The 23285-nt window shown below is 37.3% G+C and overlaps 1 protein-coding gene across 7 annotated transcripts in view; it reads right to left on the minus strand.

The window, feature by feature from the left end:
• The window catches only part of LOC128738452 (uncharacterized), a 223529-nt gene that overhangs the window by 194420 nt on the left and 5824 nt on the right, over positions 1-23285 (minus strand). The gene's annotated exons all lie outside the window — the stretch shown is intronic.

The raw sequence follows: 23285 nt of genomic DNA on the forward strand, positions 1-23285 counted from the left end.
CGACTACATAAAACGATAAAAACATGACAAAAAAAAACAAAAACATAAAATGCAAACTGAATGTGAAAAAAACTCAGCTAGCACCAACTCGAAAACTATCGTAAATATCTCCTAACAAACTCGAAATCGTAACTAAAGCTGGATAAAGTGGGATCAAGTTTATTTTCTGTCGTATATAATGATAATGACTGACATACATACGATTTTCAGCACAAAATCGTAAAGTAGTACGGAGCGACTCGCGCTTAATCGGGTATTATCGTATATGAATACTTATATAGTCGTAACGCTCAAAATAGTACGGATATGCCAATTTTGCGCATGAAATACGATTTATTTAGCATGTATATCTGTACGTAATGCTGATTTTTACCTTTTTTATACATATGAAAATGCTAGCTGGGAAGATTACCAAAATAACATAACAAAAAAAAAGCAACAGGAAGGCGACAAAATATAAATAAAAGATAACGAAAGGATGACAAATATACGATAGAAAGTCAAGGAAAGAATAACGGAGAGTCAGTATAAAGACAACATTTTTTGTTGTTTTGACATTTTAACATTTTTTGTTGAAAAAATGACAAAAAGGTAACGAAACATAACAAAAAACAATCTGGAGAAACAAAAAAAAAAGACGACTAAATAAGGACGAAGAGATGATATAATGCCAATGAGACACCACCAAAACTGCAACAAAAAAGGCGATAAAAAGCCGCCGAAAAAAGCGACAAAATGCGAAAAATAGAGGTGCTAAAAACAAGGAACATTCGATGAAATATGGAAAAAAGATGGAAAAATGGCGACAAATAGGACAGAGAGATGAAAAAAAAAGTGATGTTGACGAAGAGGCAACGAAAGACGGCAAAAATACGACTAAAAGAACAAGAAAATATGAGGAAAATTCGATAAAAGTGCACCAAAAAAGCACAAAATAAGCAACATGACTAAAAGACCTTTAAAACATGCACATAAATGACACATTCCAGCGTTACGGGACACTATCCCTACTATGCAGATTGGTTCCTGTTTCATCAAATCCCTGGCATTCTAGTGGAAAATGAAGTACTCTTTAAACAACTATTTTACAAGGTATTTGTCAAAAAATTGGTCAAACAGGAGGCGATTCACAGGGTAACAATGGGTGCAAATTGTGTCCCGTAACGCTGGAATGTGTCAAATAACGAAAAGATATCAAAAAACACAACAAAAGACGACGAAAAGGCAACAAAATGAAAAAAACGACAAAAGCAAGCAAAAAAGCAAGAAACAGCAGCAAAGAAAATATGGTGACAAAAAGCCCCCGAAAAAACGACAAAAATGCCAAAAACAGACGTCACAAAACGAAGAACAATCGATAAAAATATGATGAAAGAAATGTTAAAAGGCCATGAAAACAATACAACAAACAATAGGATAAAGCGGTGAAGAAAAGATGACCCAAAATGACAAAAATAACATGTAAATACGATGAAAATCTGGCAACACAACGACAACATTTTTGTCGTCTTAACCATAAATAGCACCACGAAAAAATGGCAAAAAATGACGTAAAGACAGCAAAAAACTTTCGCAGTGCAACGACGGTAAAAGGCGATGGAAAGATGGCAGGTAGAACTAAGAAACAACGATAAAATGACAACGAAAAGACGCCAAAACAATAACAAAGAAGATTATCGTCTTCTTCGCAAATAAATTGCCGCAGAAGGCGACAAAAATGCTAAAACTAGACATCAGAACAGGGAACAGGCGACGAAAATACGAAGAAAAGATTGCAAAAAGTAATGTAAACACGATAAACACGACAGAGAGATGATAAAATGGCGAAAATACGATATAAAGTTAACGAAAAGACGACCAAAGTCAACAGAAACACGATGGAAAGAGAAACAAAAAACAACGGGCATTTGAAAAGCGTCAAAAAGACGACAAAACTTGCAAGACAACGAAAAGACGACGAATATACGTCAGAAAGCGGCAAAAGAACGACGAAAAGACAATAAAACAATTTTTTGTTGTTTTAACAACAAATGGTCTGAGTCCCATTAATGGCAAAAAAGTGACAAAAAGATAACAAAAAAAGCACAGTGCAACGAAGGCAAAGGACATTGAAAACTGAATGCAAAACAAAGGCAATGAAAAGGTGACTAAAATACGAAGAAAGTACATCGAACAGACGGCGTAAAGACGACGTAAATGCGATGTAACCGTGCTGGAAAAGTGTCAAATTCCACCGACAAAAACTATAATAAAATGCTAACAACAGGCGTCAAAAAAGCACGATGATGGTATAACGGCTATGGAAAGATGACAGAAGAACGACCAATATGAAAAAACGCAAAGAGATGATAACAACGGCGAAATGCGATGTAAATTTATAAAGAGATGGCGAAAATACGATGAATAGTTGAGGAAAAATAATAAAAGATGACAAAATACGATAGAAACGACAAAAGCCAACCAGAACAGCAACGAAAAAAAATGACATTTAAAAAGCGTTTAAAAGGGGATAAAACAGGCCAAAAAAGGCGACGAAAAGATGTTAAATACATGATAGAAAGGCTACCTAGGAACGGTGAAGAGACAGTAAGAAGACAACATTTTTGTTGTTTTGGATAACAAACAGGAAGTCGGAAAAATGCAAAAAAACACTTAACAAAAAGGTAACCCGGCAACACGAGGAGACAAAAGATAATGAAAAGATGACAAGAAAACGAAGGAAACAAAGAAACAAAATGCCAACGAAAAGCTGACAAAATTATGACGAAAGGAAGACAAAACAGCAACTAAATAGACGACAAAAACGGCAAAAACCATTGTTCGGTGGGTGCCGTATATACCAATACTAATAAAACCAGCCGTAACAAAATGAGGAATGAGGGATGAAAATATAATGATGAGATTTACCAGATTTGGCCTTGAAAACACGACAAATAAGACAGAGGGAGAAAAAAATTGCGAGAAGCGATGAATGGTTAACGAAAAGAAGACTCAAGGCCCAGGCTTGATTTGCTCTTTTTACTTTATTTTTGCACTTTTGACTACAGCGTCCCAGTCAAACAAAATTCGAAACAGTGATGCATGAGCCAATTGTAGAGTTTATTATTATCTACAATATTGTTGAAGAAAGTATAGTTTTATCTTCTATATTTATGGCGCTATGGGGCAGATATCCCGCTGGTAACCAAAAGAGCACTCTTTTTGCTACCAAAGGCATTGCAGCTCTGTAATGCTATAAATACAAAAGATTAAACCATACTTTCTTCAACAATATTGTAGATAATAAGTAACTCTACAATTGTCCTATAAGTCACTTTTTCGAATTCTGTTTGGCTGAGGCGCTGTAGTCAAACGAGCAAAAAAGAAGTGAAAAGAGCAAATCAACCCTACTCAAGGCTACAAAAATACGACGGATGCGATAGAAAAATGACGAAAAGTACGCCAAAATAACGAAAAAAATGAAAACAAAATACACGACGAAAATCAACAAAAAGGCGTTTAAGAAGCGTCAAAAAGTTGACAAAACATGCAAAAAGATGACGAATATACGACAGAAAGACAACGAAAGAACGAATACGAAGAGAAGATTTCAAAGAGGTAACAAAAAGAAGACGAAAATGCGTCGAAAAGACAGTAAGTAAGCAAAAAAAAGATGCGAAAGGGTTGCGCAAATATGACGGTAGAATAACGAAAATGTGATGACAAGTAGGCAATGCAAACGAAAATGCAGTGCAGAAAGACGAAATGCGATAAAAATATAATGAAAAGGCGCAAAAAACCATCCTCAAATGGACAAAATTGCCATAACAGGTAATGAAACGCGGAAAATACTATACTTAGATGAAAAAACCCGATTTAATCCACCTAGTGGTGAAAGGAACCTTTGTTATACGGTCTTACTTGCTATTTGAGATAGAAATCGACACGTCTTCGGAACATAATTCATCTATTGGTTAACGTTGCGTGGTGCGTTGGTTTTCATAAAATTTTTGGAAATTGAATAAGTTTACAAAATTTAAACAAAATAGCAGCACCTATAAATTTTGATAGATCCTTTTTCATGAAATTACTGAGTAAGGGTAAGCTGGTTGTTACTAATTTGAGTAAGTGCAAGTAAAAGCAAGTTATAAGAGGAAATATTATTCTTTAACATATACATTGCGTAGTAAAAGTCTAGTTTATAGGTTTTTGAACTACGCATAAATTTCTGTAACGCCATTATTTTTGATTGACATCAATAGTTTTCTTGAATAAATTTCATCAATTTTTATTAACCTTCGATTACTCACGCTGTACAACACGCATTTTGTACAACACGTGTAGGTTTTTGAATGCCATATTGTTATAAAGTTACAAATCTCTGTTTAACTAACGTATATTCTTCAATTACCTTGTTATGAGCAAAATGTCATAATTATTCAATGCATTAATACTTTAAATTGTTGGGCAAATAGATCAGCATAAACTGACATCACAGAAACGAAGCAATCAGCATGTGAGTTGTACCACGATTGGCCCTGGAAGTTTCTCTCGTTTCTTCATATGTAAAAATGGTGTCTGTATGCAGCAACACAATCAGCAAATATAAAATGTTTAAAATGTATCTGTTGGTAGTCGAGTCATTCGGGGTCAAAATTAAGGCATTTTTTTTAATCAAAGTTCTACAGTATCTAAACAAACAAACATAGAGGTATACTATATTCATCAAAGTTGTGTATTTTTACTATTTATACAATTTTGTAATACATGAAAAAGGAATACAACAATTACAAAAAGAGCTAAAATAGAAAAAACTGATCTTACAAATTCATATACAATAAATAAAATTTTTCTCTCTTCGCTTAATAGATAGAAGGTTACTGTATTCAACAAAATTTCTTGTAATAATATGTTCTAAAACTTTGCAGAACACATCAATGTGTTATATTGAAACTGAAGAAAAATAATTTTTTTATTTCACTTTTAGGGGGATTAATCAAAATTTAAATTGCACCAGACGATAGAACTTTCAATTTCAAGAAATTCTTCCGAAGGTTCCATAAACCTAAAACCAAGTTTTCCCAGTCAAAATTCTAATGCGCATGTCTTTTTGGCTTTGGACCATTGTGCGCACGAGTAACCGAATTACAAAAGTCGGCGCGAGTGTTGGAGGGTTAATATCTTTTGATCGGCAAAACCGATTCTTCTGAAATTTTGCAGATATATTTGTAGCATTAAAATCTCTAATTTGATGCCAAAATAATTCAAACTAGATAAATCATCTTAGATGAAATCGTTATAAATTATTGTAAATTTTAATGTGTTGTATTCAATTGATCATAACTCTCAAATTAAACGTCCAATCAAAAAACAAATCAATAGTGATCTATTAGGTTATGTTACCTGTCAAATGAGACTAATAGCGTCTAAATCGCTTTAGTCATTTCTAAGAAACAGGCGATAATTATTACCTTGTCAAAACAGGTTTTTTAAGCATAACTTTTAAACTGATTGTTTGTTTTCAATAAAATTTATCCGAAAAATTTAGTGTTAAGAAGAGCTTTCATTCGGTACCAAGATCGTTGAAATCGGTCATTTGGGTACGGAGAAAATCGTGTCACGTAATTTTTACTTTTTTACTTATAACTTTTAAACGAAATGTCGGACCTCGAAACAATTCAATAGTGATATACTAGGCAATAATACCTTTCAAACAAAAGTAATAGCGAACAAATCGGTTCAGCCATCTCCGAGAAACAGGCGATAGAAAAGTTGTGCTCCGCACATACATACACACATACACACACACACACACACACACACACACACAGACATTGCTCAGTTCGTCGAACCCTGTCGATTGGTATATGGGGATCGGCCCTCCGGGCCTTGGATCAATTTCGTGTTTTTCGACCAATTCCTAAACCTTTGTTATAGTATAACAAAGGTAAAAACGTAATGAAAAGACGTCAAAAAATGGCAAAGCAAAGACATTTATTGCCAAAAAAATATAAATGAAGATAAATAGAGGCTTGCTAGGGCAACTAAAACCGTCACAAAAGATGATGAAAAGAAACAAAAAAACAAAAAGGCCGGCAGTAAAAGGTACATAAAACAAAAAATGACGAACGATTAAAGACAACCGACGAAAAACCGAAACGACGAGAAATGAAAGATGGAAAACAGAGACGACAGGCTCTGTTGAATGGTGAAAAATGAAAGTCGAGAGTCGCGAATTCACGTCCTTGAATAGCGTGTGTCAAATCGCAAATGAATCATGAACTGATTTAATTCATAAAAGAATTAAGCTGAAGGTCGTCAGAGACTATTTCACAAACAGATCACAAACAGATCTCAACACATACAATAATGGTACTTTCACCCGGGATCGATCCACTCAAAGCCTGTCCTAAGTTACTAAAGCTAATTACAAAAATAACAATTAAACTTGGAAACAACTAAAATGAAAATATCAAACTCAAAAACTTAATGGACCAAGAAATTTCAACTAAGATACTTTCAGCACAACACAAAGAACGAAGCACTAGGGAAGGGAAAACTAAACCTTTAAATCTATACCTATAAAAATGGATTTCTGTCTGTCTGTCTGTCCCTATCTTCCTTATAGAATCGAAAACTACTGTACCGATCGGAGTGAAAATTTGCATGTAAGGGTTTTTGGTGCCAGGGAAGGTTCTTATGATGGTTAGAGATCCCTCCCCTCACTAAGAGGGGGGGCTCCCATACAAATCTATACCTATAAAAAAGGATTTCTGTCTGTCTGTCCCTATGTTCCTTATAGAATCGACAACTGCTGAACCGATCGGAGTGAAAATTTGCATGTAGGGGTTTTTGGTGTCAGGGAAGGTTCTTATGATGGCTAGAGACTTCTACGAAAAGATTTTCGGTAAGGTTTTTTGCGAAATGGTATTCTGCGAAACTCTATATTCCGCGTTATGGTCAACCGAGAATTGGTGTTCCGCAAAATGGTATTCGGCGAAATGGTTTGTAATGATGGCGAATATTTAAATGCTATCCGCTTTATTTTGTCAGGCTAAGCAATGGGGGGAATTGTTTTCTACTTTACTGTGAGGAAAATTTGTATATTAAAACACCCATGAACTCCCCAGAAACTTGCAAAACTCGAGATTGTGACAAAGATCATCCAAGATGCACGATTTATGTACAACAAAGTTTAATTTGTGGCAATACGAAGTTTGTCGGGTCAGCTAGTATATAAATAAAACTTACATGACTAGCCAACATAAAAAAAATTACAGTTGGCATATTGACCTACTTCTGCTAGACCTAAATAATCATCTGGAACTGAAGCCAAAAGCAATAATGTTGTTTTGTCAAGTTTCGTTATATGTAGTTTGAATGACAAGGTTTTAATCAGTTTCAACTGATTACAGAACTTTTACGATCAACTACCGTCCCTTTGTGTACAGATTGGCACATACCTTCCGAAAGCGAGGTTTCGTTTTTTTACAACCAATTATGAAGCATAGAATCGCATATACGTTTCGCTGTGGAACTCGCTATGACAAATCTTTTACGACAAAAGATCAGACTGCGGTGAAAATAGTTATCTAATAGCAATGATATCTAGTCCATGTTATGGCTAATTATTTAGGTTGGCACAGATCCATGCTCGTTTCCCTGGTTACGTATCAACAAATGACTGCCGTGAATTCGCGATTGCAATGCAAAGTTTTTCCTATCAGTTCAAGTGAACACTTTAACCAATATTATCGTTCTGAATAAACTATTCGGGTGGAAAGTCCTATTTCGGTGTGCATATAATGTTGACTTTCGCGACTGCTTTGACAAGTGGAAGGATCGAAAAAATATACTTGAAAAATGTGAAAATGTGTGCGGGTCACTGATTGTTTTACCTTATTACAAGCGATGGGTTGACTAAGTGGGGGATATCAGCATACCAATCTTCTTGCTATCTTTAGTTCTTCAAGCTGTTACCATTGGAAGACACTATTGTTGAGCTAAACTTTTGATTTTTCGCTTTAAAAGTTGGAGCGGCGGAACTAATTTTGAACACACCGAACCCATTTTCACCCGCAAGGTGCTTTTTTAAGCAATCCTGAAATCTGAATTTTTTTACGTCCCTTTAAAAAATCCCTCGAACTTTTCCCCCTATTCAGTAAGTTCGCGTTCCTATCCGCGACCTACTAATCGGCATCTGATGCGTAATCGGCATAGCGTATTGGCATAGATGCGTAAAATGCCATCTGTCTAAATTGTTTATCGGGGCATACACTCACCGCACCGTTCGGCAAACGGTATTCGTCGTCTCTTTTATTCTCTGGTGTTCTTATGGGAAACTGCGAGTTTGACGTCTCACTCGCTGTTCATAAGGATGGTGGGAGAACAAAAGAGGTAAACATATAGCAGTACAAACGATCCGACTCAGAACAGTGTTGTCAAAGCAAATAACATTAAAACACATCGTTGCTTTATTAAATCACTGAGAAAATCTTCGAAAATTATTGAAAAAGCTGTCTTTTGTGAAAAATTAATTATGAACATACATTTCTCTTGAAAGTATTGAACCACGTTTTCACCATAGGAGGTTTCAGTTAATTTCAAACTTAAAATTCTTATTTCCAGAACCGAACCAATGTCTTGGCAACACGATAGTTCATCAGTTGTGCTGCAGCAGCTGCTACTGATGAACAGGTTCCGTCAATTCAGAATTTGTGTTCAGTTTTGTTAGAAAATAATAAAACTTTTGGCTAGTGACAAAGCCTTAGATAATAGAAAAAAAGAGAGTGAATAATATGGTATGTGACAATTGAGTGCTTGGCTTTTAGAGTGGTTGTAATCAGTGCTGAAAAATGTGATGGATTCGTTAGTAGCGAGGTGGCGATTACCTTCAGCAGCTGAAAAATGTACGTTTTTGGACAACAATTTTTAATTCATCATATTTCTTGTCGGAAAGCCAATAAATTGTGTTTGTGTGAATCAAATGTACGGTTAAGTGATTTGTGAAGATGATCCTATCAAAAGATTTTGAAAATATGAATAAAAAAGTACATTTTCGGCTCATTTATGTTCAACTGATTAAAATAGGTGACACTGCTTAACTCGTTCCTTACCCTACATCTTTTTACATCTTCTAAATAGGTTCTTTTTTCTCTCTTTGAGGCTATAAGAGAGTGTTGGTACCACGGGTTTCAGAATGCCAAATCGCGTCAGGATCGGTACAATGATTATTTAGAGAGGAAATTGATCGGTTATTAAAATGGATTCGGTGCCATTCGGAAGCCAGTCTGCAGATCGACAGAAGAAAACTTTTGATTACTGCTTGTCAATTATTTTACAGTTTTATAGCAATAGTAAAATGCACTGAGTGTGCTGTGCAAATTGTGGCCAAAGTAATTGCATTGATGCGGTAATCAAATTTGAGAAACGTATTTTTTAAACATTGAGAAACAGGATGGCGCTAATAGACTGAGAATTCCAATCCACGCCATTTCTCTTCGGAAACATAGGGGCATAATTGGGAAAGTACTAGCAGTTAGAGTTTTATCGAAACCATAAAACTTTGATGAAGGCTTATATTACACCGATGATGGGTATCAATCACTTTTTATTGCTTTCACTTTAATGTGCTTGTAAAATCCAATTGATTGTACTTCCTTGTAAACTTTATTTTTTTCTCATTTGATTTTGTCGTTATACAAATTATTATTCAACTATCTGTTACTAATTGACTGCATCATTTCAAAATTTTACATCGTTTTTAACATCTAAGAAAGTTGTTACTATTGATGGAGTGCTGATCAACTAACTAACCAATTAGCGTGATTGGTGAATGAATTTGATTGTCTTTTGACGTTCGTTTGTAAATTACGTATTAATTGATTACCAATTGCATTCACGATTGTATTTAACTTAAAATTAATTTGAAACTTCCTTTGACTATGTTGTCCAATATTGGAATTTCAAATGGTATATTCCTGTGTGCCAGATAAACTTTAGTCATTCAGAAACAGAAAAGCTTATTCAATATTTATTCAGAACACAACCCGCCGGGGACGCGACCCGGTTCATTTTTTTCGGAACAGAGACCTTCTAATGAAAGGGAAAATCGACATGTTAACCTCTGCGCATCTGCATCAGTGTAAGACCACGTAAATGGAAAGTGCACCACTGCCACTGACTGGTGCGGTTGACTGTTATTTCCACCATTTCGGTTGCATGAATATGAATGACGGCTTATATGTTTTGGGCCGTTCTTTTTCTCTTTTGTTTTCCACTCTCATCCATATGTGATATCGCGTACACTGATGATGCTTATAAAAGTGGAAGCTCAATTTTATCATTCTATTTTTATTCATTCATTCCGTAGCGGAATCTGTAGGACAACAGAGGGCGTCTGGGTACGTTACGTACACTGAGATTGGTTTGGTTTACTTCCGGAAAAGTTATACTTCTTTGTGTGTGTGTGTGAACATTATCCGAGCTATCCTAGACCACGACGGGCTGGCCACTAAACGATTACTGCACGAAAAGTTGGTCGTGTGAATGGGCTTGTGTCCGCTTGGGAAAGTAATACGGTCGGACTTTCGGAAAAAAAATAAAAACGTCGAAGTAGAAAGCACCACACAAAAAAAAAGTTTTCACCGTCATGCAACACGGGAAGCACTTCAGAACAAAACAGGAAAAAATATATATAACACCGAACAACTCAATGTTTACACGTGAAACGTGAGGGGCTTCGTTATGGAGGTACTTAATCTACGTACGTAGAGGTACAATTTTCGAGCGAACCACTCTCGGGTGGTTTCGAGCACCGAGCTGCACGGGAGCTGCACGGCTGGTTCCGTGTATTCGGAAATTAACTAATCTCTTCACGGACATGCAAATTATTTTTCAAATTAACGAAACTTTTTTATCCAGATTTTTTTTTTGGGGAAAATCAATCGAAATGACGATGGTTTTTTGAACCTGACAAAATACTTTTTGTTGTGTACTTTCGCCAAAACTCTGATCGTCACAACATTTAATTAGAAAAATTATACACATTTGGACACTTTTCACATTTTACTGTGATTGAAAATTTCAACTTTTTTGCTGATCCGTTTAAGTTTTGGTAGCCTGCAGGCCAGTTGCTCTACATTACACCATGACCGGATCACTCTAGAACAATCGTTCTTGTTTACACGTTCTGCTCTGAGGTTTGCAGTAGATGGATTGGTTGAAATCCGTGCTAATCGTGTTTGCTGGAGCTTTTTTTCGTCCTCCCAACTAGCTTTCAGTAGTGCCATTGCAGTGCAATCCACTAGTGGTGGTGGGGGTGGTAGTAGGGTAAACGCCCCCACGAATCCAGAGTAGTGGCAATTGACCTTTTCCCTCTTTGCAAGGGTATAGGGTAAAACGATAAGAGGTGCAATGCGCAAATTGCATGCTTCATCGTTGCGAACATAGCGTGTGCTTACCGAGGGGGTTTCGATAAGCAAGTACAAGGGTCCAGTCGATTCCTGTGGGAAAGCTACTTGCACCCAATGCACCGTGATTCCTTGTTCACTCGAACAAGTAATGGGCGTTCGTTGAGCGGGGGATTGAGTCAGTTAATCAATGTTTGTGTTACTATTTTTGAACATTGTTTCGAAATTTTTAGCAATCTATAGGAGTAGCACCAGAAGTAGTACCAGAAACACCATTGGAAGTAGAACTAGGAGGTGCTAAAACTAGCACCAAAAGCAGCACTAAAAGAGGTACTGTAAAGTAGCACTAAAGTAGCATTACAAGCAGTACTACAAGCGCAACTGGAAGTAGTAGAATAGGTGGCACTGAAAGAAGCAATAGAAATAGTGCTTAAATTAGCATCAGAAGCACAACTTGCAGTAGTACTAGAAGTAACACCATATGCATCACTGGAAATGATACTAAAACTATCACCAATAGTCGACTAGCAGTGCAACTAAACGTACCAAACCGAAAGTAGCAATCGAAGGGGTATTGGAAGTAGCATTAGCAGTGGCACTAGAAACAGCATTAAAAGCTGTTACAAATAGCTCGAGAGTGTCGTATCCAGATGTAGAACCACACGTCTGTTCTTCTCGAGAGTCGCATACAGAATGATCTCTTACTTCGACCTCTTAATGTTCGATCTTACTGGATATGTTGCACAGACGTCAAAGAATTCTTTTCATGGTTGCCATACATAACGTCTAAAATAAAACGTTTTATAATTCATACATTACATTCTATCACGTCACTGACATTCACTACAAAGAGGTACCTTCGAAAATAATAATAGAAGTGCTAGCAAACATAACACTAGAAGTAGTTCTAATAGCAGTGCTATAAGTAGCTAAAAGTAGCACTAGGAGTAGCACCAGATGTAACCCCCGAAGGTAGCAGTATAAGCAATACTAGCAGTGGCAATAGAAGTAGTACTAAAAGTAGAGATACAAGTAACGCTATGTGAAGCACCAGAAATAGCACAATTAGTAGCACTAAACTAGCACTGGTAGTACCACTAAAAGTTGCACTAGAAGTAGTATTAAAACTAGCACCGGCAGTGTCATTACATACAGCAAATAGTAGTGCTACAATAGTAGCACTAGATGTAGAACATCTGTCGCTAGTTTAGTTAAAGAAACAGTCGAGTACCAATCGAAACATCGTCGGTGCGAACCCCACCTGGCATTTCACAACCCGATATACTTTTGATCTATATCGAAATTTTTCAGTTCACTCAATTAATCGTTCTTCGCCTCAGACAGTTCGTTCCCCCCCAAAATAAATCTAGCTGATAGTTTGGTTGTCAATTGGTCAGGTTACTAGCTTACCGTGTGGTTCTGACACTTTAAGATCAGAAATAAAGTATCAATTTTTTCACAAACTCTATACGGGGTATCCGAACAGTATTAACTAGGGTACATGTGGGTATTATTGGCATATTAAGCGGTAGCCTAGACAATATTAATGAATTACGTTGAAATTATGTTTATTCGAGACAAGATTTTCATACCGATTAGTTGGATAACATTTACTGAATGTCTGAGTGCATTTTGGTTTTAATAAAACCCTTGTAAATTTGAGTTACAGTTGCAAGAAATTATAAGGTTGCTATGGCTATTTTGTTTGGGCCCACTACACTTTTGTGGTGTCCGTGTGGTTTGAAGTTCCAACAGGCTGAACGCGCTCTTAAGGTACAAACCATAACGATTATATAGCAATCCCCCGAATTACTCATTCGGTGGTACTGCGCGTGCGCCCACCGTAATTTCTTAGTTGCGCAATTCATAATAAAGCTGATTCTTGACTTATTGTTGGGGCTTATCAAAGGCTTATCGCCTACAAAAATCAGCTAAATATATCTGAAAAAATTTGAGCAATTGCGATGAACAAACAGTACCACCCAAGGGCCTATTCGGTGGATTACTGTATTTCAACGGCAGACAAAAATGGTGTCAGATGGTTTATGTTTTGGTGTTTTTCAAGTACTGCCAACAATCCAACATGTCGGCAATAGAATTAATTTAGTATGGCTTTTTACTCAATATTCTAGCAGCGTTCCTGGCGCTTCTGTCTCGCACATTTGAAGCAGTGTAAATTATGAATAGAAGATAGCTAGTGAATGCAATTCTTCTATATATAGAGTAAGGCGGGGCATAAGTGCGATGTTTGGAGTTGTCATCAATTTTAACGAGATATAAAGAAGCATAGCAATAAAATATATTTTATATTGATGCAATTACTCAATATCTTCACATTAAACTATAAATCATCTAGAGCAATAGTGTTATGCAATATAAATTCCCTATGTTTCTGATCAAGTGCTAAGTCGCACTTTTGCCCCATCAACGGGGCAAAAGTGCGAAGTTTGAATCCATGAAATTAGCACAGCAGTAACTAACAAAACCGTAACATCTTCAACCTGCGATGTGTTTTCGTAAGGAAATTCTTAATTTGCACTTTTCCTATTTTCCGCTGGCGTACTGCAGCAAACATCAGATCGAAACTATACCAAATGTTTTTTTGTTTCACCAGCGAATAGACGCTGTTTTTCTTCGGCCAGCATCTGTAGAGCACACAGTTTTTGGCCGATGTTCCATTTCTAGTACACTCAAATTTCGTTTTACGTCCACTATTGGGGGATGTAAAAAATCAGTCGTGAAAAAGAGGACGTTAATTCACATTTAGGACGTAAAACGGGAGAACGTTAATTCAAATTTTAGACGTAAAAAGAAAAGACGTTATTTCGAATTTTCTAAAACTATCCAATAATTTTTGACGACGACCTTAATTCAAATTTTAGACGTAAAACGAGAGGAAGTTAATTCAGATTTCGGACGTAAAACGAGAGGACGTCAATTCCAATTTGGACGAAAAAGAAGAGGACCGTAATTCAAATTTTGAACATAAAACGAGAGGATGTTAATTCAAATTTTGGACGTAAAACGAGAGGACATTAATTCAAATTTTGGACGTAAAAAAGGTGACGTAAAACGAAATATCGTAACATGAATGGACGTAAAGTGTGACTGTAATATAGTACCTAAACTGTAAATAATTAAGAGAGAAGATTTTACAAATTACGGAGGGAACGGTAGAAGAAAGTAATGAAACAAAGAGTAGGTATAATCTAACAGATTGATACCAGGCGTAAAGGGGAAAGAGTGGAAGATGATGGGGTAAGGGAGGGTCATATGAAGCAACACTAACACCCGCGTTGAGAATCTCGGTTAACCCGCTGACAGACGAACAACGTCACGCGCAGTAACTTATAGGTCGCAATGGCCCGCATAGTGTCGTCGTCGTCCCGTCAGTAAAACGAGTCAGATTCTCGATCCATGAATCGCACTTATGCCTCGTCCGTTAATCGCATTTTTGCTCCGCTAGGTACTTGACGGGTTTTGATCAAATTACGGAAAAACGAAACATATTTTGTAAATTCTTCTCACTGCAATTTCAAGAGAAATATCTGAGTGATGTAAAACGCTGCTACAATTTTTCAACAAATAATATCCTCCTGCTGATACAACGAAATATTACATCAAAACCGTTGTAAAATAACATTTACCCATAACTCAGCAACAATGCTTCGTAAACAACAAATGTCTACGATACATTCATGCTGTCAAAGTAGTCATTCCATCCATGCCACTGTAGTCAATTTACTCGGAATCTGCACAGATAAATTATGGAATCGCACTTTTACCCTCATCGCACTTTTACCCCTCCTTACTCTATACAAGAATAAGAGGCTTTTCTATGAGTAATTCACGCTGAAACGGGTCACTACTAATACGAGGTTTTCAAATATTCGAACTTTTGCGCTTAATTGGTTGAAAGTGGTTAAAAAATAAGAAGAAAACTTTTGATACCTCGAAATAGTGCACCCCTCGTTCGCCAAGGGGCCTAACAGTTTCAAGAAAAGTTGAGTTTGGAGCAAACCTTGAGATCTATATCATGTGATATTTCATAAATTTGCCATGAAGCAACAGGGCTTTCAAATGTAGTAACACAAGATAAACGTACATCGTCCTCGAAAGCGCAGATCCATCGGGTGCGGGGTCTGCCGCAAAATCTACGGCCTCTTGCTGGTTCTCTGCTGAAAATGGTTTTGACCACTTTTTCGCTCAGTCCACCGCAGACTGCCGCATTGTACACATCTTCACTTTCATCATAAATATAAGAGGCGTATGTCTGTCGCCAAAACGAGGGGCGCGATATGTATTTTCGTGGTAGTAATCGCCCACATTAAGCAAAGACTCAAACCAATTATGCCAGATTACATTCAAGACGAGTAGAGATGGTCGGGTTTCATATTTTCCAACCCCGAACCCGACCCGGGCCCGAATTTTTTTTTGCTGTCAAACCCGGACCCGACCCGAACCCGAATTTTTCTTTTCTGTCAAACCCGAGCCCGACCCGAACCCGGATTTATTTTTTTCGTTAAGCCCGAACCCGACCCGAACCCGAATTTTTTTTTCGGCCAAACCAAAACCCAATCCGAACCCGAATTTTTATATTATGTTAAATTTGATCCCGCCCTGAACTTGAATTTTATATTAATTTTCATAAAACTCACACCTCGATTTAAATCTCGGCAGTTTTCTTGTCGTATTCTCTATAACGTTCGAGCTCTAAAATTCATTTGAAATTTTAGGTTTATTTTTACCCTTCTATTTCTTTTGGTACTGAATTGAAAATTCAAAAAAATTAAAGTATACACTAGAATAGTTTCTTTTACTTTTCGCGGGAATATCTCTTAAGTTTTCTATGAAACCTGTAAAAAGCGAAAAGAAAAATTTACATGAAAAATTATTTTGAAATGCTTGGATCTTGTTTCATTATGTTATACCGGTATCTAATATCCGAAAGCTAGTTCTTTGTCTAAAGCACTAGCATCTTAGCTTAAAGGTAGCAAACATAAAAGGGATTGAATTTAACACTAAACATACCGATTTCACTCTACGAATATTTTTCGCGAAAAGACCGGAAATCCCGCGATTATCAATAGATTAGCGTTAATATTTTTCTCGATAAAAAAAAGAAATAGTAGAGGACCAAACTTTGCATTATGTTTTAAATATATTTTCTAATAAAAGTAGCTAAACAGAATTGTGTTATAACGCCGTGAAAATGAACCAAAAAAGCAATGGATCAAATGACCCCTTCACGCACGGTATGTTTAGTGTTAAAGACAGCTAAACTTACAACTATTCCGAGGCACGAAACTTTTTGGAAATCAGAATAGAAACCAATAATTTATGATAGCAGACAAATCTAGTCTTCTATCAGTCCACCCAATCACTACTTTGGGCGCAGTTATGACATGATCCAACTAACGAATTCTGGAATATATAACTTTTGGTCTAAACTCGATCTAAATCTGAAAACACTAAACCGTATAAAAAGCAATCAGTCCAGTGTAGCTGATATCTGAGTCATACTAAATATCATTAAAGTACTGCTTATTTCATTATGTTAAAATAATACTTTTACACATTGGCGGAACTAGCGCTCATTTCTAGGGGAAGGGCTATAGCCCCGGAATTTTTTTTAACGTTTTATTGGTCGACCAAGTCAATTTTTCTAGGAGGGGCTAAATCTCTCCTAAGGGGGGCTCTAGTTCCGCCAATGCTTTTATAAGAACTGAATGTGGAGATGGTTCGGTCTCTCATTACCCAAACCCGAAACCCGGACTTATTTTTTTCGCTAAACCCGAACCCGACCCGAACCCGAATGTTTTTTTTCGGCCAAGCCCGAACGCGACCCGAACCCGACACCTGGTAAAAGTGTCAAGCCCGAACCCTACCCAAACCCGACGGGTTCGGGGTTTTTTCGGGTTTTGGGTCTGAAAACCCGAGACCCGACCATCTCTAAAGACGAGCATAGGTAACGTAGTTGCACTTCATAGAGTTACATAGCGTTAGCGGGACATAGCGTACCTCCAATTTGCTCTCAATTAGACGCGAGGCGGCGCGCGGGGGTTACAGCTAGAATCGGTATATTTGTGTATTAGCTCGTAGGTCATGTGCTTGCCGACAAGTATAGATTGCAGAATTTTAAGCTCAAAACCACAAGCACTCGTCAATCAGCTAAAGCAAGCTGCCAGTAGCTAAAGCACGCAAGCGTCCATGGTTCATGTCTGTAAAGGACCACCGAAAGATTAGTGTTCTATAGAGATCCAGTTGTGTGCGAATTTTCAAACTACAGAAAATCAGCTGGCTACGTAAGCCGTAGAAGGCGTGTACATCGTTGACGTTGTCACATGTCACGAACATACCAAGGTATACGACTTGCTTCAGCCCACCCAACGTCACAAATACGCTTTTCAGACACACGATTTTGACCCATTCGACGTCACACGCATAAGTCCAACCAGGTTCGTCGGAAAACCATATTCTAGCATTATCTTTCACAGCTCATTTCATTTGACTGAATCGTACGTCGTCTTAAATATCACGAACAGATGATGAGTCTGCAAGTTATACGCTCGAAACTTATCTAATAACTGACGCAGGGTAAACTTATGATCTCTCGTGGGGCGACCCTCACGAAAATCAACTTGGTACACACCACGTAGAACCCCGCTAAAGGTCTTAATCGACAGAACAAGAGTTTTTCACTCGAGTCCATTTTGAAAAATATAGAATATATAAATTATCCATTAATCTCCTATTCATAATTAGACCTTTCGTATTTGCACGACGTCTTCTTTTTGTTAGACGCCTAAGCGACCTAGTTGGGAGTTAATATCCAATCTTTTTATGATTTGCCTTTTCGTAACACTCTCTTGTAATTGCAGTTGGTAAGTTAAATGTTCATGTGTGCATTGTTTTGAGTGCTCATGTAAATATGATCTATTTTTTCCGTAATGATTTTAATGGTTAATCACACAGAAAACTTCTATCATAAGTAAAAAGTCTAACTGGAATGTTTCACTGTCCGCAACAACTAGGAGTAAAATACGTTTATTATCAGATCAGCCAGCAGTCGTGGATTACATTTTGCATAGAAGTGTCAAATAAATACTGCTGAATGAAGTGTTGTGTTTGTTAGCAGAATAATCAATCTAAAATCACTTCCCAATATTACGTGTTAATTAAAAATGCAAGCATATTGGATGTATATGCCCCTATATGAAAGAAAAAATGATCCACAAGGTGATGGAATACCGAAATCGATACTATCAATTTACACTATCCATAAAGCTACCTAATTTTTCTCACCGGGAGGTCCACCATCCGTCGGACTGTCTGCTCGAATGGAAACAGTTTGTCGTTCAACTTTCATCGTCGTTCAGTAAAGTAACTTTGGACGATTCGTTTCGTTAAGATTTCCATCACACGCTTATTAAGTGGATTTCGATTGGTCGAAACGAAATCAGCTTCCTAAGTAGTTGAACCCTTCACGAAGCAAACGACGTACCTACGTACGTACGTACGTACATTAAGCTTTCAGTAATAAATTTTGAATATAAAATGATGAAAGCAAAAAAAAGCAATAGCTTTTTGAATGCCCATTTACTGACGCCAACTGAAATCGATTCGAAATTTTTCCTTTTTCACGTAATTAGTTACGTTAGTTATTTAGTAGCAGTTAAAGCATAATTGGTTTACCGATTTGGAATGCTACAGTCATCAATTTTTGTGGCAATTTGCTAACCACAACCTTTACCAGTCGATTCCAATCGTATGAATCAAGTACACAGCAAGTGAGGTTGCTGTAAATGTTGAATGGTTGCTTAATTCGGCAGCTCAACTGCCTACAACCGATTTTACTTCCACGCCTGAGGTTTGTACATTGGCTGCTTGAGCGATTTGGCCAAAATGTGCCATGACTGAGTTTAGTTCGTGGATTACGCCATTGGCAAAGTCAATATTCTGAACTCTTTATTTTTTTATTTTTATGGTAAAATAAGAGAGCATCAAATAACGTGTTGCGAGTATTTTAATCCAAACTCAATAGTGAAGAGTTTGAATCAGCCTTTGCATTTTGTTTGCTAATCGGATATTCCTCTCGGCTGTGATAAGAGCTGTTTGGTCTGTCACGAAATATTATTCCAATATTGGCCTTCAATATTGAAGCATTGTTAATATCAACTACTCTTACATACACACCCAACCAACGACATCACAGCACAACCCACCAATCAAGGCAGGGTGACACAGCACTGAACAACACCCGCCCACCCACCAACCAACCAACCTAACCGACCCGAAAGGGTCTGCGTTTTTCGTGACTGACCGCCGAACGCGTCGCATTAATAGGGCATGAAAATCGAAACACCACACCGCCGACGCACAGAATTTCCGATCATTGATTGCTGATATTATCAGCAGTTATCTCTGCTGTTCGTCTGTTGTCTGTTGTTGGGTTGCTGCTGTCTGTGCTGCCCGCATGGTTTGTCACACGCTCTGGCTGGGCGCAAGGACCTCTCTCTCTCATCGCATCGGTGGGCCATCGAGCGACTACAAAAGACCGTAATCAGTAGCGATAAATCAAATAACCGTTTTATGATTGAGGCTACACGGTTTTATTGACGAAAGTACTCCGTCATTTCGAACGGAGGCCCTAATCAAACAAATTTACAACCCAAACCGGTGCGATGTGCGATTAGCGGGGTATTTATTTTGGGTGGGGCAACAGCAGAAGCAGCAGCGGAATGGACGACAGGTGACTGTGATTATGCTTTATAGCCCCAGAAAGATGTAAGTTTATATACGACCGGTCCGGTTTCGGCATCGTGATTGTGGGTTTACTAGAATGCTGCTGAACGGGGGAGAAATTCTGGAAAATGTTCATTTACCTTTTCCGAGGGAATGTTGCGTTTCTCTGATTCGATGTGAAAGTCGAAACTATGCTCGATGTCGTTTCAAATTTACTTTGCCGATGGCACCCGGACCCGGGGAAGCGCTCAATCCGAGATATTGGATGCGTGGGTGAATGGAGTAATATTCAAGGATGACGAGACAGTTCGCTTTGAAAGATGAAGCCCGTCTTCCTTTTCGAAGCAGCACACGAGAAATCACTCAGGTGAACAACGATTTGCTGTGGATCCGAACAGGACCAACACGGAGAGGGGGGACGGGGAAATGTCATTAAAGTATGAGAAAGATAGTGCCATGCGTGTAGCGAGTGGGTGTTGAAGTCTGACCTTGCGCGGCGCGGCACATTGTTCCGGAAGGGAAAATTTAACGAACCTTTTTAATGGGGCGCTTACGCAATGGATTTTCGGAATTGCGTGGTAGATTTTACCGCTGCGATAGCGGCTCGCCTGCGGGTGTTGTTTTCGATACCGATCCCGATAAGGGCCCGTAAACAGTGGCGATATAATAGCGTATGTGACGAATTGCAGTTTTAACGGCAAGAACGCAAAAAACGGCAACTTCGTTTACATGGCCATTTTACCAGTGAGCTGATGATACATGACATGGATTGCACACTGCAAGGCTATATGTAGCACACAATCATTTAAGGCCAAGCATAATAGCGATGGCACAGTGGCAACTTGCAATAATTTCGTGTGAATGGAAGGAAGTGGTTTTAAACGATGCATTATTATGGTTATGATTTCACATGCTTGCATTGAAATCATCGCCTTTTTATGATCAAACTGCATCATTATGCGATCACTTTTTCTGAGCTTTGTGCGAAAAATTAGATTTCATAATAATAATTTCATAATTCTGTGCTTAGGAATTCCATTTAATCGCTAATAAATAAAGCGTGATGAAAGGGCTGTTCAATCAAAATTTAACTGCTGATGGTCATAACTTAAGAAATGCCCTTTTGGTCAATAACTCCAAAACTAGGATATTAAAAAGCACCGACATGCTCAAGGTAGTTGCTGGAGCTGATGCTCAAATTTTCCTATCATTTCTTCGAGCTGCGAGTACTAGTACAAAAAAATGTTAGAGAATGGGAGAAAAAATGGATTTTAAAAAGAGAAAAACAAAAGAAAATTAAGAAAATGGGAGAGAGACAGCAGATAAAATAAAACAAAAGGAAGTGAAATGACAGCAAAAGATGAAGAACGGAAGAGAAAAGAAGATAAATAAGAAAAAAGAAGGAAAAACCATAAAGACAATGAAGTAACGGGACAAAGAAGGAGAAAAATAAGCTAGAAAAGGCAGAAAAGAAGAGGCACAAATACGGAAATGGGAAATGTAAAAACGAAAACCGGGACGGACAGACTGGAGGTAAAAAACTGAAAACGGAAGATAAAAGTGATAAAACGATAAAAAAACATCAACGTGACAGAAAACGAGAAAAAGCAAATTACAATAAAGGGAAGAACGGAGCAGACGAAACAAAAAAAACGGGATAAAAAAGAAATAAAAAAACACAAAAACCGGAACACAAATAGGATAAAGGTCGAAAACGAAGCAAGACAAGAAAAAACCAGCCTGAAGACGAGAAAAACAGAAGAAAAAAGAAGCAAAGCGGAACAAAGGACTCAGTAAAGGGACCGAAAATGGGACTGGAAAAGAACAGAAACCAGAGATAGAACAAACAGCGGGAAGAAAAAAGAAAAACGAGAGATGAAAAGAGAGAAAACAAAACAAGATCAAATGAGGTCATTGCAAATCATTTTTAAAGTTTTTGTCAGCCCTCCCTTGGATATTGGCTTGAAAAATCGGGGGGCAAAAAAATAATTTGTAGGATATGAGTCTAATTCCTTTTCATAAAATCAATTCTCTGTGGGCTCTACAGTCTGAAAAACTCGAAAAATGAGTGTACGAGTTGAGTTAACGCTTCTAGCACGAAACAGAAATGGAAATTCGAACAATGGAATTTCCGAAAATCGTACAAAATAATTTTCCTTCGTTTTTGTTTTTGTTGTTGATTTTTGCATAGAAAATAATAACGTATATATTATAAGCAAGAATAGATTTTACGTTTAAACTTTAAATAAAAATGCTTAAAACCCATGTTTGTTTTGCTCGATTAAAAAATTCACTTTGTTTTTTTTTCGCCCCTCCCCTCAGTGGCCGAACACCGGAAGGACAAAAACTTTATGAAATATTTGTAATGGCCTAACTAGAAAACCCAAAAGGAAAAAAAACAGAGGAAACGATGAAAACTGTAAAAAGAGCTCAAATACGATATAATAGGAGAAAAATGGGACAAAAAAGAAAAACTAGAGAAAAGGTAATACGGAAGAGAAAAAGACGAAACATGGGAGATGAAAAAGAAAAAAACCAGCGTGCCAAAAACTAGCTACCTATTACCGCCTCTTACCTTTGCACCCTTTTCACTCTTTCCCCTCCATTTTCCAAAAAAAATACATTCCTTTCTCCTACCGTCCCTTCTTCAATTGTAGAACTACCATTTTAAAAAATATTAATGTAAGTTGTTACCTTATTGTACCGATCACCAAATTTACGGCACTGCACGATGGTCCAGAAAGCGATTATAGACGGACAAAACTGATTGCACCTAAACGGAATATTCTAGCTCAATGAAGTGTTCAGCAACTTTTTGAATGAAAACATGATGCATTTTTTGATTGGATTGTCCAATGTTCAGATGATACCGAAACAACAATTCAAGTAATAATTTTTTATATTAGTTTGTTTTCCATTTCTTAGATAGATTAATTTCACATAACTTTTCTAAACATTCCAAATTTCTAACTCTATCGTATTTTCAGCAGTGGACGTTTGTTTATTGATGACCCGTAAAATCATATTTCCTCTTCTAACTCATTTATCTCAACAGGTAGCTCAATATGATGTTCCACAAAACTTATACATAAGAGAGGAATATTTTTGTAGAACACTATGTTGCCTTATCTTTATGAGTTAATAAGTTAT

Source organism: Sabethes cyaneus, chromosome 2, assembly GCF_943734655.1.
Source record: "Sabethes cyaneus chromosome 2, idSabCyanKW18_F2, whole genome shotgun sequence".
In the NCBI taxonomy this organism is placed as follows: Eukaryota; Metazoa; Arthropoda; class Insecta; order Diptera; family Culicidae; genus Sabethes; species Sabethes cyaneus.